The sequence below is a fragment of the Protopterus annectens genome, chromosome 4.part0 (assembly GCF_019279795.1).
Source record: "Protopterus annectens isolate FY-2018-M chromosome 4.part0, PAN1.0, whole genome shotgun sequence".
NCBI lineage: Eukaryota > Metazoa > Chordata > Ceratodontiformes > Protopteridae > Protopterus > Protopterus annectens.
Genome location: NC_056733.1, coordinates 932450729 through 932469106, shown reverse-complemented (window position 1 = coordinate 932469106; position 18378 = coordinate 932450729). Strand labels below are relative to the sequence as shown.

At 42.3% G+C, this 18378-nt stretch overlaps 1 protein-coding gene across 1 annotated transcript in view; it reads right to left on the bottom strand.

The window, feature by feature from the left end:
* The window catches only part of KNTC1 (kinetochore associated 1), a 3090908-nt gene that overhangs the window by 587256 nt on the left and 2485274 nt on the right, over positions 1-18378 (bottom strand). The window lies entirely within an intron of this gene.

Below are 18378 nucleotides of genomic sequence, written 5' to 3'. Positions count from 1 at the left end.
TAAACTATCAAAAGGAGGAGCGGGTAGTACAAAGGAAGACAGAATAAGAAAATATGAAAATCTAACTTACAGTTTTGACAATAAACTACTGCTCGAGAGAGATCAGATACAACGCGTTTGGCACTATGAAGCAGCAACTGAGATCTGAGGTAATTTGGTGAGGAGCATAGTGGGTAGAGCTTAACTTGAGAGTTTTGGAAGGCGTGAGCTGGAGTAATGGCAGAGTCGGTTCAGAGGCTCAGAACCAAGCCCACAGTCAAGGATCAAGTGAAGAATGACAAAATCAGATATGTAATTTCTGTGTGACTCACAGGAGACATAGCTCTTGCCTCTTTCCTAGTTAAAATATACAGTTAAAGCCAGAATACAAGTAAAACACAGTTAAAGAAAAACAACAACATACAAAATAGGAGGAGGCAACGAAGCAATACAAAATTCAAGAAAGCAAAAACAAACTAACCTTTCCCTCACAGCAATCTATGGCAGTGTCTGGGTGAACTTTTCCAGTAAAGCCTTGAAATGTTGTACTTCACCCCTTAAATAGAAGGTTTAGACAATTTCCTAGCTTAAATATGCAGTTAAAAGCAGAATACAAGTAAAATACAGTGTAAAGAAAATAAAACACCATATAGAAAACAGAAGATGGCATTGAAGCAGTAGAAATACAAGAAAGCAAAAACAAACTAATCTTTCCCTCAGAGCAAGTTGTGGCAGAGTCTGGGTGAGCTTTTCAGTTTGTTTACCAAACTGATGAAATGCACTTCATACTTTTTTATACTTTCCAGTAGAATTACTCTTGGGCCTTCGCTATGTACAAAGGCCCTTTTTGTAGGGGCAACTGGGGTAAAAAAATGGGCTGCAGAGGACATCAATCCTATATGACTCATTTCATCTCTAATTGTGATTCTAAGAACTGCATGCATTGTCAAGTGCTCAGTACCACTAGAGACATGCAAGAGCCGTTTTAGAAATAAAGAATAAATCTGCGTACCTAAATGGGCATAAAATGTCTTTAAGTTTCCACTTTTTAAGCTTTGCAAAGCTTATTATAGATATTTATATGGCCTGTTCATTTTGTGGCAAGGCAATATAGATCAATTTAATAAATTGTTGGGGTTGATGTAACACAGCACCGAGTTTCTGGATTTTACATACCATGTTAATGCCAACGAAATTGCGTACTTGGATATTAAAATTCAATGTTCACCAGATGGAGCCCTGGAAACAGGGATATTTAGAAAGCCCACTTATTGTAATTATTTTTTATTTTATTCTAGCTGCCACCCATACCACCAGAAAAAGGGCATTACAAAAAGTCATTTCATTAGGGTATCCAGATTGACATTAAATGACAACAGGTGTCAAGAAGAATTTATTGTTTTGAAAATAATGTTTTTGGAATGTAATTACCTTAGTGCCCTGGTGGATGAGGTGGCAGGACAGGTGTGGAGGGAAAGAAATGGTATATATGGTTCCATTTTAAACATGGGTACAACAATAATCCAGATGTTATTGCTCACAATAACCAGTCCCTCGACTTAAGTACTAACATGGTTTTTCATTACTCACTTGATGCCAAGGAAATACAAAAGATCATCTTGAAAATTTGGTTTATTATAAGAAGTAATGAGGCCACACAGAGATTTAATGAGGTTAAGCCTACTTTCACTTTTAAAAGACAGAGTCATTTCAAAAGTATTTTGGAGAATAAACCTACATGTAGGATGGATAATTTTCCTAAAAATTCTAGATGTGGAAGATGCAATCAATGTGCCTTTGTTGAATGGCACTATGAAGGGTGGCTATATGATAAAAATCAAGAATTATGCCAAGGGAGGCAGGTTTAATTGTTTTACAGAGAGAGTGATTTATTTTGCTGTGTGCACACAATGCCAAGCTTTTTATACTGGCAAAACCAATAACGCTTTTAATAAGCGTATTTACCAGCAAGTTTATAGCATCCAGCAAAATGACAACAGTGCTTTAGCTAGGAACTTGATTACCTGTGAGGGGTTTGATAAATTTATGTTCTTTGCTGTAGAACAAATTGATTTGGCAGCATACTGTGGGGACTGGAAGAATAAGATGATACATAAAGAAATAATTTGGCAGTTGAGATTTAATGCCACTGTGCCACCAAGCTTAAACAAAACAGTGTCTATTGCCAGTAAGTTAAAAGATAGATCAATAAAAGTACAGGTTGTCCAAATACAAGTTAGCAAAAGACAAGGTGATGCAATGAATGTAAGAACATTTAATTGTTTGTTGTTTTTGTAGTATGGCTTCTACAAGCACAGCTTGTATATACGCATATTAGTTTTACTTACTTAATTTATTATGTATTATTTTATAACCATTTATTACATATATTTATTAAGGTGAATGCTAGCTGAGTATCTAGCTTTAAATGTAGGAATTGGCTTCATGATTTGTCTTCAGTTAAGGGTGTAGTTTTGGATAAAAAAGCCTAGCTGCTCTAAATGCAATGGTTCTGATGATGTCATTCACTTGAAAGACGAAAACGCTAAACCAGTTTGATTTTTTTACAATAGCAGTTTGTTTTTAAACTTTTTTAAGCTGTAAGACAAGAAACACTTTGTGATACAAGTTCTGGTCCCACGGATCACCTAGTTTATTTTATTTCTGGAATACTTACTGGGTTTGCTACCTTCTTGTCTTTTAATGGATGCATATACCTTCCTTATATATTCAAGTATTTAGCAACTATTGCAGTTTACCATCATGATCAGTCATCTTATGCCATTCTTGACTAAGACAACAGAGTCCTACCTGCACCCTTGATTGACAAGTCAGTAGCGATGACAGGACTCTGACTATGTTCATGGTACTAAGATTCAGACAAGTCAGTAGCAGTGACAGGACACTGACTATGCTCATGGTACTAAGATTCAGACAAGCCTGTAGCAGTGACAGGACACTGACTATGTTCATGGTACTAAGATTCAGACAAGCCTGTAGCAGCGACAGGAATCTGACTATGTTCATGGTACTAAGATTCATACAACAGTAGCAGTGACAAAAAAACTGACTATGTTCATGGTACTAAGATTCAGACAAGTCAGTAGCAGTGACAGGACTCTGACTATGTTCATGGTACTAAGATTCAGACAAGTCAGTAGCAGTGACAGGACTCTGACTATGTTCATGGTACTAAGATTCAGACAAGTCAGTAGCAGTGACAGGACTCTATGTTCATGGTACTAAGATTCAGACAAGTCAGTAGCAGTGACAGGACTCTATGTTCATGGTACTAAGATTCAGACAATCAGTAGCAGTGACAGGCCTCTATGTACATGGTACTAAGATTCAGACACATCAGTAGCAGTGACAGGACTTTGACTATGTTCATGGTACTAAGATTCAGACAATCAGTAGCAGTGACAGGACTCTATGTTCATGGTACTAAGATTCAGACAATCAGTAGCAGTGACAGGACTCTGACTATGTTCATGGTACTAAGATTCAGACACATCAGTAACAGTGACAGGACTCTGACCATGTTCATGGTACTAAGATTCAGACAAGTCAGTAGCAGTGACAGGACTCTATGTTCATGGTACTAAGATTCAGACAAGTCAGTAGCAGTGACAGGACTCTGACTATGTTCATGGTACTAAGATTCAGACACATCAGTGACAGGACTCTGACTATGTTCATGGTACTAAGATTCAGACAATCAGTAGCAGTGATAGGAATCTGACTATGTTCATGGTACTAAGATTCAGACAATCAGTAGCAGTGACAGGACTCTATGTTCATGGTACTAAGATTCAGACAAGTCAGTAGCAGTGACAGGACTTTGACTATGTTCATGGTACTAAGATTCAGACAAGCTATGTTCATGGTACTAAGATTCAGACAAGTCAGTAGCAGTGACAGGACTTTGACTATGTTCATGGTACTAAGATTCAGACACGTCAGTAGCAGTGACAGGACTCTGACTATGTTCATGGTACTAAGATTCAGACAATCAGTAGCAGTGACAGGACTCTATGTTCATAGTATTAAGATTCAGACAAGTCAGTAGCAGTGACAGGACTCTATGTTCATGGTACTAAGATTCAGACAAGTCAGTAGCAGTGATAGGAATCTGACTATGTACATGGTACTAAGATTCAGACAATCAGTAGTAGTGACAGGACTCTGACTATGTTCATGGTACTAAGATTCAGACAATCAGTAGCAGTGACAGGACGCTATGTTCATGGTATTAAGATTTAGACACGTCAGTAGCAGTGACAGGACTCTATGTACATGGTACTAAGATTCAGACACATCAGTAGCAGTGACAGGACTCTGACCATGTTCATAGTACTAAGATTCAGACAAGTCAGTAGCAGTGACAGGACTTTGACTATGTTCATGGTACTGGGATTCAGACAAATCAGTAGCAGTGACAGGACTCTCTGTTCATGGTACTAAGATTCAGTGTAAATGTCCCATGTCTCAGCTGATACTCTCCTGGCTCAGCACTTTTACAGGTTGCCTTAAGAACTCACCAAAGTGCTTCTTATGTATTTATTCCTTTACTCTTTGTTAACCAGGTAGGTGGTGTGGGTCAGGGACCCTTTCCATCTATGATCCAAGTCAAACAGGAAATTAGGACCACATCCAATCCATAACCCATTGCAACTCGGGTTTTCAACAGAATTAAATGCATCATGTTCAAATCATTTGCAAAGTACAGTTGTGTATACGTGCCATAAATGTAGATGTTAGAGTGTAATCACTGTTGCAGTCATCACACTTGGGTTATCTGCCTGCAGGTAGCCCTCAGTCGGTCCGAATACCAAAGACTTAGTATTTCTGTGTCGCTTGCTGTCACTCCAGGTCTGACGTCAGGTTGTCAGGGGTGTAAAAATAGGCAGCTGACACCATTACATCAGTTTTTCTTGCCCCAAATGTCAGGAGCCCCCCAATAGGGAGCTAAGCTATGGTAGAAAAATCTCCACCAGTAAAAAGTAAATACCAATACCAGTACCCTACAAGGGGTGAGTAGTATACACAGAGGAGAGAGACAGAGAGAAGAAGGAGGCTTGCGAGACGGAAATCAAGACTGCAACAGTGAATGCACTCGAACATCTACATTTATGGTAAATGTACACAACTGTAATATGTTCTTTGTTTTTCACTGTTGCAGTCATCACACTTGGGTTGATTCCCAAAGCTGTAGAAAGGGTGGAGGCAGTCAATAAGTGTTTGGGCTGGCTAGAATGTCCTGCAGGACTGCAGTTGCAAAGCCTGCCCTGGATTTGGAAAATATAGGCAGGTGGTAATGCTTGGTGAATGTGTATACAGAACTCCAGGTAGCAGCCTCCAGAATGTCCCTGGGTAGGAACTCCCCTGAGAAATGCTGTAGGGGTAGAAGTTGCCCTAGTGGAATGTATTCTGACCTCCTGAGGGGTTGGTTTCCCATGGTGTTTGTAGCAGAAATGGATACAGTGTGCTATCCATTTGAAAATAATTGTCTGTTTTAAAATGGCCTTGACCTCTGCCCCTGGTGCAAAACTAAGTAGTAACTGGTCAGATATCCTTTAGAGCTTAGTCCTATCCATGTAGAATCTGAGCTGTCTGTGCATGTCCAAAGAGTGCAGGATCCTTTCTCCTTTATTTTGAGGATTATGGAAGAAGGTTGGCAAATGGATAGATTGGTTGCGAGCCACACTAGACACCACTTTGGGCATAAAGGAAGGATTAGTCCTGAGGGAGACCCTGTCAGAATGGAAAATGATGAAGGGTTCCACGGCCATAAGTGCTTGTAGCTCAGACACTCTTCTTGCTGAAGTGAAGGCCAGGAGCAATGCTGTTTGCCAAGAGAGGAATTTTAAGTCTGCTGGCGCTGCAGGCTCAAAAGGGGGCAGTGTGAGCTTTTCCAGCACAAAGTTAAGGTCCCAAGCAGGGGTGTGTGCTCTCCTTGGTGGCCTTAAGTTGTTTACCCCTCTCAGGAACTGTTTGATGAGAGGGTGAGTGAATAGGGGTGGCTCAGACTTGTAATGAGCCGAGATGGCACAGGCATGGATCTTAATGGAGAAAAGGATAGACTTATGTGGAACAGATCTGCTAAGTAATCCAGGATTAGAGGTAGGGAGGGCAGAGTTGTGTCCTCTCCTTTAGACTGAATCCAGGAGCAATACCTTTTCCACTTATCAGCATAGGATTTCCTTGTACTGGGTCTTCTGGCTTCAAGAATGATGTCCAATACCTGTTTGCTTAGGTTGGTCACTGGAGAAGAATTCAAGGAATAAGCCAGGCTGCAAGATTTCAGGTTTGCAGTTGCGGATACAAGATCTGTCCCCCCTGCTGAATAAGCAGGGTGGGGCTCTGAGGTAGGTGCCAAGGTGGCACCGGTGACAGGCTGCGCAGGAGTAGTGCTGACCTGGCCAGGTCGGGGCAATCAGAATTGTCCTTGGTCCAATACCTGTTTGCTTAGGTTGGTCACTGGAGAAGAATTCAAGGAATAAGCCAGGCTGCATGATTTCAGGTTTGCAGTTGCGGATACAAGATCTGTCCCCCCGCTGAATAAGCAGGGTGGGGCTCTGAGGTAGGTGCCAAGGTGGCACCAGTGACAGGCTGCGCAGGAGTAGTGCTGACCTGGCCAGGCCGGGGCAATCAGAATTGTCCTTGGTCTATCCTGTCTTATCTTGAGCAATATTCTTGGGAGAAGGGGCAGCGGGGGAAATGTATACATTGAGAGGTTTACCCACTGGAAGGATAGGGCATCCACTTTTCAGGCTCTGCTGTGAGGTGTCCTGGTGCAGAATTTGCTGAGCTGCTGATTGCACGGGGAGACAGAGAGATCCAACTCTGGGGTCCCCCATTTCTGAATCAAAAGGCTGGACGGTTCTGGGCTCTAGTTGCCACCTGTGTGGGTCTAGGAGATTTCTGCTTAGGTCGTCTGCCAGTGTGTTTTGTTTGCCTGGCAGAAATTGGCTTGCAGAAGGATCTGCATGTCCAAGTACGTGTTCCACAGGGCCATGGCTAGCCTGCAGAGTGGGTAAGAGTGGTTCCCCCTGCTTATGTACCACATAACTGTGGTGTTGTCTGTTTTTATTAGCAGGGGTCCTGGTAAGAGTAAGGATCTGAAAGCTGCTAGAGCATGCTGCACAGCTAGCATCTCTTTTTTGTTTATGTGCAGATGAAATTGACTTGGGGTCCAGTGGCCCTGAATGCACTAGTCATCCAGGTGTGCCCCCCAGGCATAATCTGATGTGTCTGTGGTTAGGGTCTGGGTGGTGTGGGGTTGAGTAAAGGGAAGTCCAATGTTGTGGTTGCATGCTACTGCCCACCAAAGAAACTCTGTCCTTAGACAAGGTATGATAGGAATGAAGGTTTCCAGGTCCTGAGAATGTTGGCTCCAAAGGCTTTTTAAGTACCACTGAAGTTTCCTCATATACAGTCTGGCATATGGAATAAGTAGGATGCATGAGGCCATGAACCCTAGGGCCTGCAAGATTTTCCTTGTGGATAGCTGGGTTCTGGTGGCCATTTGACTTCAGACTTCTGTCAGGTAGACTTGTTTTTCTGGTGTCAGGAATGCCATCTGGGATGCTTTGTCCAAGCTTGCTCCCAGGAAAACAATCTTTTGACTGGGGACTAGTTTTGATTTCTTTTCATTTATGGTGTACCCCAGGCAGGTTAGCAAATTTTTTTTACAAATGTCAGGTGCTGCAACAGTGTTTCCTGACTGTCTGCCTGAATCAGGCAGTCGTCCAGGTACGGATAAATTTGAATTCATCTCTGCTTGCAGTAGGCAATTGCTGGAGCCAGGCACTTTGTGAATACTCTGGGAGCAGTGGATAAGCCAAAGGGAAGTGCAGAGAACCGATAATGCATAGATCCTGCCCTGAAGTGTAGATATTTCCTGCAAGAGTTCCCTGACAGGGATGTGCAGATAGGCTTCTTTTAAATCTAGGGTAGCTAGTCAGGCATCTTTGGCCAACATAGGAAGAAGCTGCTGCAGGGTGAACATTTTGAATTTTGGTACCACCAAGAAGGTGTTTAGGATGGAAAGATCTAGGATTGGGCACCGAGTGCCCTCTTTTCTAGGTACCAGGAAAAGTCTGGAATAGAAACCTTGACCTATATGTTCTGCAGGAACAGGTTGAATTGCCCTTATAGAGAGCAGGGATCAAACTTGCTTTTTTGCTTCTGCCCACTGGCTTGGAGGAAGGTCTGGGAACCCTTTTGGGGTTGGCAGTGAGTGGAAGTAAAATTTGTATCCCTGGGATATAATGTTGAGGACCCATCGGTCTTTGGTGATGGAAGTCCAGTTTTATACAAGATGGGCAAGTTTTCTTCCTAGGGGCACAAGCAGTTGGGGACAGGTGGGAAGTGGAGTTGAGAAGTCACTGGAAATTCTTCCTGTGAGGGGGTGGCTTAGCACTCCCTGTTTCTTAAGTGGAGGCACTCCATTGCTTAGATCTATGCATACCCTGAGACTATAGTCTTGGGGTTCTATTTCCCCTGGGTCTAGTTTGAGATGGCCTTGAGGAGGCTGGAAAGAACCAATGTTTGGAGGGGCAATGCCTATTGAATCTAGGAGGCTGTAGTTGCAAGAAATCTTTGTCTGCATAGATTTAGGTTTTTCTTCCATCTTTTTAAGAACCTCTTCTGCTCTGGTGCCAAACAGATCGACCTTATTCAAAGGAATGTCTAGTAATTTTGAATCAACATGGTCTGGCAAGGTTTGCTCCTTAAGCCAAGCATGCCTTCTCAGTACAGAACCAGTGACTGCTGCCCTGCAAGATGCTTCTAGGGCATCAAAGCTACACTGCAATGTATGCTTGCTGACTTGGCTTGCAGAATGCATAAGCTCTTGTAGTTCTTTGTTTTCAGCACAATATGTTGTTGCTACTTCAGCATGTGAAACTGGCAATTCAAAGCCCTAATGGCTAGAGTTGCAGAGGTGTGTACTTTTTTACCTCATCTGTCTAAAGCTCTGGAGTCCCTGTCCAAAGGGGTGGGATTCTTAGCTGTAATTGCCTTGATACCTTTAGGCCCCTAGGAGATGACCTCTGGGTCAGCAGTAGGATTTTTGAAAAGGAATGTGTGAGAGTCAGGTACTCTGTAGTACCTGTCTGGTTTCCTAAGAGCAGGGGATAAAGTATCAACAGTTAAACTGGATTCCATAAAGACATCATCCACTACATCCAAGACTGGGGGTATTGCTAAGGGCCTATGTTAAGGCAAGTCTAGAAATTCTCTGAGTCTCTTTTTGGACTGAGGATGGTCTTGGCATTCCCAGTGGAAATGCTCTCTTAAGGTATGCAAGGTTTCACCAAAAGAAAAATCCTCTGGAGGCGAGGCAGAGGGAATAGATTTCTCTGCATCAGAATCCTCATAAGCAGATAAAGGCTTGTCCTCATAATCGGATACCTCAGAGTCATCAGACTCTTGGTCTGTTAAAGCTGCTGGGGACAGGTCTCTTTTCCTCTTAGCAGGGGAAGGCCGACTTCCCCTAATCAACATAATAAGGTCTTCTGCCATTTTAAGCATTTGATGTTGTGGCAAGGAAGAAGGTGCATGTTTTTGGGTTGTCGGTATTTTAGGCATAGCGGGTACGCTTGACCTTAGAAACTCGGTAGTTTTAGACAAAACTGAAGTTGTGAAAGAAGTCATCGGCTTGTGTCGAATATCAGTAGTGCGAAGACCTTCCTCAGAAGCCGGTGCCTGCTCAGCGGCTCCGGACCCATCCGAAGAGTCTCGTGGCACACTGGACTACAAACGGGTCTCGGTAGAGGCCTGCGAATCCACTGAAGCGGGCATCAGGGGCTGCGAAAGCACCTCACTGAGTACTGGTGAACTGGCAACTAGCTTAACGGAAGTGCCGTCAGCAGCTTTGGACCTGTCCGGTCTGTGTCTGTCTTTATCTTTACTTTTTTTGGTAGATCGATAGTCGGATGGCTTACCGACACCATTTTGGAATATGGAGATCGAGAACGAAAGTATTTAGCGATAAAAATGGCCCGACAATGAATAATTTGGGCGTTGAACAAGGCACAAAACTGACAGCGGGGGACATTGTGGTCTGGGCCTAAACAGGTGACGCAGTAAGAATGTAAATCTCGGTGTGGTATTTGCTTTCCACAGGCAAGACAATTGTTAACTTTTTTCTGACATTGATTAGAGCAAGAAAAAAGGATGCCCAATGGGGTACTTAGCTTTAGAAGACTTCAGGATAATTCAATAACAAAAACTCAGGCAGCGGCCGACCGGCACTCTTGCGAACTGCTTTTGCTACAGGCTCCTCGGCAAGAAAGACTGATGTAATTGCCTCAGCTGCCTGTTTTTATACCCCTGACGACCTGACGTCAGACATGGAGTGACAGCAACTGAAGCAGAAATACTAAGTCTCTGATATTTGGGCCGACTGAGGGCTACCTGCAGGAAGATAACCCAAGTGTGATGATTGCAACAGTGGAACACAAAGGACATCTGTTGTTGGTTACGGTAGTGGATACGGCAGCAGGTTCTTGTGTCAAACTTCATGAGGTACTGCGGCACAAGCTCTCCCACCACAGAGACTTTTTCAAGGTTCACAGGCAATTACTAGGCCCCTAGGAGGCCTTTTTAAACCTAGCCATGTTTTCCCATTTATAAATGACAGAATAAATTATCCAGGGACATCTACATGGGGTTAGGTGGCACAGAATTTACAATAGGGTCACAGGTGCCAGTCCATGGGTGAATTTCAGATTCCACATCCATTGGACCAGGTTGTGTTTGAATACGGTCAGGAATGAACTCTGCTTCACACGGATGGGAAGCCTATTCTATAGTAAGGGTAGTCTTTAAGACAAGTATCTGTCCTTCCAACATTTTCTACTTATGTTACAAAGTTAAGGTCCTTCGATCGGTATTTCTAATGCTGTTAGACTGGTTGATGTGCAGCAAAGTCCATTAGTACTGGATCAGACGATACCTTGTAAACCAGGTGCAAATCACCTCTCAGTAGTCTGTAGGTAACGGAGTACAAAAATATAAGGCTTTGATGTAGTTTGCATATTCCATGTGTTTAACGCTTTGTGTTTTTATAGTGAGGATCCTCTGTGGGCTTCCAGGCACTGCATATGCCCGAGGGGGGTATACCGAAGGGAGTGTTATATTCAGTGATTGGCCTAATGAGGGCGAAGTACAGTGGGTCACAGTAACATTCTTTGACGTGGATGGCATACCCTTGCTTATAAACTGAACAATACTTAATGACTTCTTTAAAACAGTAGAGACACAATAGTCAAAGGCAAAGCTACTGTCTACATATATTCCCAATCCCCAAACACGGGATCTATGCTTAGGGGTATATTGTCTATGTGATAATTCCCAGGGGTGGTCAGCTTTCCATAGGACACTATTTTACATTTTTGGCATTCAGTTTTAGACAATGGCTCTAGCACCAGTTATTGTTTGTGACAGGTTGTCTTGGAGGATATTAATGCCTTTGGGGGATTCTATGACTGTGCCAGTCCTGCAGTTGTCTGCAAACTTAGTCACTCAGAAGCCTCTGACACTGATTTGACTTCCGAAAGTAGATGCAAAAAAGAAGTGGCCCTGGCACTGAGCCCTAAGGGACTCCACTAGTGATTGACATTTTTGTGTAGGTAAATTTCCCCATCCTGACCTCTCATGTCCTATCTGTGAGCCATTTGACTACCCAATGGCTGACATGGGGGTTTACTGCATGTTTTTACGTCTGCCTACAATACCTGATGGGGGAATTGTGTCCAGTGCTTTGGACACGTCAAGATTGGCAGTGTGAACCATTTACCCTTTGTCCATAGCTTTGTGGAGTTTCTTAAAAAAGTGCTTCAGGTTGAGTAGGTATAATCTGCCATTGAGGAAACAAAACTATGCTGGATCAAGTGTCTGAAGATTTCTTATGTCTAGTTATAATATCCATAATAATTCTTTACATGGCTTTATATACAAGACTAGGTGGGCTAACAGGTCTGTAGTTATCTGGGTCAGGAGATGGTCTGCCGTCGTGCAGTGGGATAAATAGTAGCAGTCCTCCATTCGCTAGACACAAAGCCAGTTGTGTTTTCCTACAGATGTAAACATCTGGAGTCCTGGTCTGGGGGATCATAACTTAGATGGGGAGGCAGCTGCTAATGTTCTTGAGCAGCCAGTCAGTGCTGAAGTGGTTACAGGATGCTGGTCTAAAAAGAAAAAAAAAAGTTATGTACTTACCATAAAGTTACATCTGTGTTGTCTATTTACATTCCCCTCAACTGATGGGTTTGAATCCGAGGCATTGGACCCAACTCAGCTGCTGTAAAAGGTTGGGGCAACCCAGAACTCTTGAGCTTCTCCCTTACCCACAGTGCATCCTCACCATTACCTCAGATCTTGTTTGCAAGCAATAAAGAAAGATGTCCTCTTACAACTTTACACATATATGCGTATAATTCTGATAGAGAGAGAGAGAAAGAAAAGGCGGCAAATGCCACACCTGGAGCTGGTAATGTTTGAAAGATATAACAAAACAGTTATATCCACTCAGTATTCTAGAATAAACTTAAAAAAGGTTGGGGGTGGTAGGAGGAGTGTCAAGGAGGAATGAAAATAGACAACACAGATGCAATGTTATGGTAAGTACAGGTAAGTAAGTAAGGTAAGTAGGAAGTATTATCTGAGGTTGCCAATTTTCATTCCATCCTCGACTGATGGGACAGAGTCCCCAGCTACTGAGAACCCTTGGTGGATTCAAGGAAGGATATTTCTGCGCATCATTGAGCCAAAAGATGCTCTACCTCTGGACACAAAATCCAACTTATAATGAGAGATAAAGGTGTGAGATGAAATCCAAGTTGCTGCTGAAGTATCATCTATGGAAGTTCTTGAGTGGAAAACCGAAGAGGTAGCTACAGCTCTGGTTGAATGAGCATATACCTTCTTTGGCAAGTCATACCAGATTTGTTGTAAGTAAAGGAGATTCAGTCAGTAAGCCATTTAGCTGAGGTGACTTTAGATACAGGTAAACCCAATTTCAGATCAGCACAGAATACAAACAATTGGTCAGTTGCTCTGATATCTTTTGTCCTAAGAAGACAGAAACGTAACTGTCTATGCACATCTAGCAAATGTAACAACTATTCTCCTTTGTTGGAATAATTCAGGAAGAAGACTGATGCATTGATTAATGTTGATGTGTGATACATACTACCTTGGGCAAAAAGAATGCATTAATTTGTAAGGAGACTCTATACTTGTGGAAATGAAATATGGAGGTTATTCTGACAATGCCTGAATTTCCGAAATTCATCTAGCGGAAGTGATGACAACTAAAACAAGGTCTTCCAAGACAAAAAAAATTTAATGTCATAATCATGGGAAGACTCAAAGGGTGAAAGAATCAAGGACTGCAGTACCAGATTAAGATCCTACAGTGGTGTGGGATATGTAATGTCATAATCATGGGAAGACTCAAAGGTGAAAGAATCAAGGACTGCAGTACCAGATTAAGATCCCACAGTGGTGTGTGATATGTAATGTCATAATCATGGGAAGACTCAAAGGTGAAAGAATCAAGGACTGCAGTACCAGATTAAGATCCCACAGCGGTGTGGGATATGTAATGTCATAATCATGGGAAGACTCAAAGGTGAAAGAATCAAGGACTGCAGTACCAGATTAAGATCCCACAGTGGTGTGTGATATGTAATGTCATAATCATGGGAAGACTCAAAGGTGAAAGAATCAAGGACTGCAGTACCAGATTAAGATCCCACAGTGGTGTGGGATATGTAATGTCATAATCATGGGAAGACTCAAAGGTGAAAGAATCAAGGACTGCAGTACCAGATTAAGATCCCACAGTGGTGTGGGATATGTAATGTCATAATCATGGGAAGACTCAAAGGTGAAAGAATCAAGGACTGCAGTACCAGATTAAGATCCACAGTGGTGTGGGATATGTAATGTCATAATCATGGGAAGACTCAAAGGTGAAAGAATCAAGGACTGCAGTACCAGATTAAGATCCCACAGTGGTGTGGGATATGTAATGTCATAATCATGGGAAGACTCAAAGGTGAAAGAATCAAGGACTGCAGTACCAGATTAAGATCCCACAGTGGTGTGGGATATGTAATGTCATAATCATGGGAAGACTCAAAGGTGAAAGAATCAAGGACTGCAGTACCAGATTAAGATTCTACAGTGGTGTGGGATATGTAATGTCATAATCATGGGAAGACTCAAAGGTGAAAGAATCAAGGACTGCAGTACCAGATTAAGATCCCACAGTGGTGTGGGATATGTAATGTCATAATCATGGGAAGACTCAAAGGTGAAAGAATCAAGGACTGCAGTACCAGATTAAGATCCCACAGTGGTGTGGGATATGTAATGTCATAATCATGGGAAGACTCAAAGGTGAAAGAATCAAGGACTGCAGTACCAGATTAAGATCCCACAGTGGTGTGGGATATGTAATGTCATAATCATGGGAAGACTCAAAGGTGAAAGAATCAAGGACTGCAGTACCAGATTAAGATCCCACAGTGGTGTGGGATATGTAATGTCATAATCATGGGAAGACTCAAAGGTGAAAGAATCAAGGACTGCAGTACCAGATTAAGATCCTACAGTGGTGTGGGATATGTAATGTCATAATCATGGGAAGACTCAAAGGTGAAAGAATCAAGGACTGCAGTACCAGATTAAGATCCCACAGTGGTGTGGGATATGTAATGTCATAATCATGGGAAGACTCAAAGGTGAAAGAATCAAGGACTGCAGTACCAGATTAAGATCCCACAGTGGTGTGGGATATGTAATGTCATAATCATGGGAAGACTCAAAGGTGAAAGAATCAAGGACTGCAGTACCAGATTAAGATCCCACAGTGGTGTGGGATATGTAATGTCATAATCATGGGAAGACTCAAAGGTGAAAGAATCAAGGACTGCAGTACCAGATTAAGATCCCACAGTGGTGTGGGATATGTAATGTCATAATCATGGGAAGACTCAAAGGTGAAAGAATCAAGGACTGCAGTACCAGATTAAGATCCCACAGTGGTGTGTGATATGTAATGTCATAATCATGGGAAGACTCAAAGGTGAAAGAATCAAGGACTGCAGTACCAGATTAAGATCCCACAGTGGTGTGGGATATGTAATGTCATAATCATGGGAAGACTCAAAGGTGAAAGAATCAAGGACTGCAGTACCAGATTAAGATCCCACAGTGGTGTGGGATATGTAATGTCATAATCATGGGAAGACTCAAAGGTGAAAGAATCAAGGACTGCAGTACCAGATTAAGATCCCACAGTGGTGTGGGATATGTAATGTCATAATCATGGGAAGACTCAAAGGTGAAAGAATCAAGGACTGCAGTACCAGATTAAGATCCCACAGTGGTGTGTGATATGTAATGTCATAATCATGGGAAGACTCAAAGGTGAAAGAATCAAGGACTGCAGTACCAGATTAAGATCCTACAGTGGTGTGTGATATGTAATGTCATAATCATGGGAAGACTCAAAGGTGAAAGAATCAAGGACTGCAGTACCAGATTAAGATCCCACAGTGGTGTGGGATATGTAATGTCATAATCATGGGAAGACTCAAAGGTGAAAGAATCAAGGACTGCAGTACCAGATTAAGATCCCACAGTGGTGTGTGATATGTAATGTCATAATCATGGGAAGACTCAAAGGTGAAAGAATCAAGGACTGCAGTACCAGATTAAGATCCCACAGTGGTGTGGGATATGTAATGTCATAATCATGGGAAGACTCAAAGGTGAAAGAATCAAGGACTGCAGTACCAGATTAAGATCCCACAGTGGTGTGGGATATGTAATGTCATAATCATGGGAAGACTCAAAGGTGAAAGAATCAAGGACTGCAGTACCAGATTAAGATCCCACAGTGGTGTGGGATATGTAATGTCATAATCATGGGAAGACTCAAAGGTGAAAGAATCAAGGACTGCAGTACCAGATTAAGATCCCACAGTGGTGTGGGATATGTAATGTCATAATCATGGGAAGACTCAAAGGTGAAAGAATCAAGGACTGCAGTACCAGATTAAGATCCCACAGTGGTGTGGGATATGTAATGTCATAATCATGGGAAGACTCAAAGGTGAAAGAATCAAGGACTGCAGTACCAGATTAAGATCCCACAGTGGTGTGGGATATGTAATGTCATAATCATGGGAAGACTCAAAGGTGAAAGAATCAAGGACTGCAGTACCAGATTAAGATCCTACAGTGGTGTGTGATATGTAATGTCATAATCATGGGAAGACTCAAAGGTGAAAGAATCAAGGACTGCAGTACCAGATTAAGATCCCACAGTGGTGTGGGATATGTAATGTCATAATCATGGGAAGACTCAAAGGTGAAAGAATCAAGGACTGCAGTACCAGATTAAGATCCTACAGTGGTGTGGGATATGTAATGTCATAATCATGGGAAGACTCAAAGGTGAAAGAATCAAGGACTGCAGTACCAGATTAAGATCCTACAGTGGTGTGGGATATGTAATGTCATAATCATGGGAAGACTCAAAGGTGAAAGAATCAAGGACTGCAGTACCAGATTAAGATCCCACAGTGGTGTGGGATATGTAATGTCATAATCATGGGAAGACTCAAAGGTGAAAGAATCAAGGACTGCAGTACCAGATTAAGATCCCACAGTGGTGTGGGATATGTAATGTCATAATCATGGGAAGACTCAAAGGTGAAAGAATCAAGGACTGCAGTACCAGATTAAGATCCTACAGTGGTGTGGGATATGTAATGTCATAATCATGGGAAGACTCAAAGGTGAAAGAATCAAGGACTGCAGTACCAGATTAAGATCCCACAGTGGTGTGGGATATGTAATGTCATAATCATGGGAAGACTCAAAGGTGAAAGAATCAAGGACTGCAGTACCAGATTAAGATCCTACAGTGGTGTGGGATATGTAATGTCATAATCATGGGAAGACTCAAAGGTGAAAGAATCAAGGACTGCAGTACCAGATTAAGATCCCACAGTGGTGTGGGATATGTAATGTCATAATCATGGGAAGACTCAAAGGTGAAAGAATCAAGGACTGCAGCACCAGATTAAGATCCTACAGTGGTGTGTGATATGTAATGTCATAATCATGGGAAGACTCAAAGGTGAAAGAATCAAGGACTGCAGTACCAGATTAAGATCCCACAGTGGTGTGGGATATGTAATGTCATAATCATGGGAAGACTCAAAGGTGAAAGAATCAAGGACTGCAGTACCAGATTAAGATCCCACAGTGGTGTGTGATATGTAATGTCATAATCATGGGAAGACTCAAAGGTGAAAGAATCAAGGACTGCAGAACCAGATTAAGATCCCACAGTGGTGTGGGATATGTAATGTCATAATCATGGGAAGACTCAAAGGTGAAAGAATCAAGGACTGCAGTACCAGATTAAGATCCCACAGTGGTGTGGGATATGTAATGTCATAATCATGGGAAGACTCAAAGGTGAAAGAATCAAGGACTGCAGTACCAGATTAAGATCCCACAGTGGTGTGGGATATGTAATGTCATAATCATGGGAAGACTCAAAGGTGAAAGAATCAAGGACTGCAGTACCAGATTAAGATCCCACAGTGGTGTGGGATATGTAATGTCATAATCATGGCAAGACTCGAAAGGTGAAAGAATCAAGGACTGCAGTACCAGATTAAGATCCCACAGTGGTGTGGGATATGTAATGTCATAATCATGGGAAGACTCAAAGGTGAAAGAATCAAGGACTGCAGTACCAGATTAAGATCCTACAGTGGTGTGTGATATGTAATGTCATAATCATGGGAAGACTCAAAGGTGAAAGAATCAAAGACTGCAGTACCAGATTAAGATCCCACAGTGGTGTGTGATATGTAATGTCATAATCATGGGAAGACTCAAAGGTGAAAGAATCAAGGACTGCAGTACCAGATTAAGATCCCACAGTGGTGTGGGATATGTAATGTCATAATCATGGGAAGACTCAAAGGTGAAAGAATCAAGGACTGCAGTACCAGATTAAGATCCCACAGTGGTGTGGGATATGTAATGTCATAATCATGGGAAGACTCAAAGGTGAAAGAATCGAGGACTGCAGTACCAGATTAAGATCCTACAGTGGTGTGGGATATGTAATGTCATAATCATGGGAAGACTCAAAGGTGAAAGAATCAAGGACTGCAGTACCAGATTAAGATCCTACAGTGGTGTGGGATACGTAATGTCATAATCATGGGAAGACTCAAAGGTGAAAGAATCAAGGACTGCAGTACCAGATTAAGATCCCACAGTGGTGTGGGATATGTAATGTCATAATCATGGGAAGACTCAAAGGTGAAAGAATCGAGGACTGCAGTACCA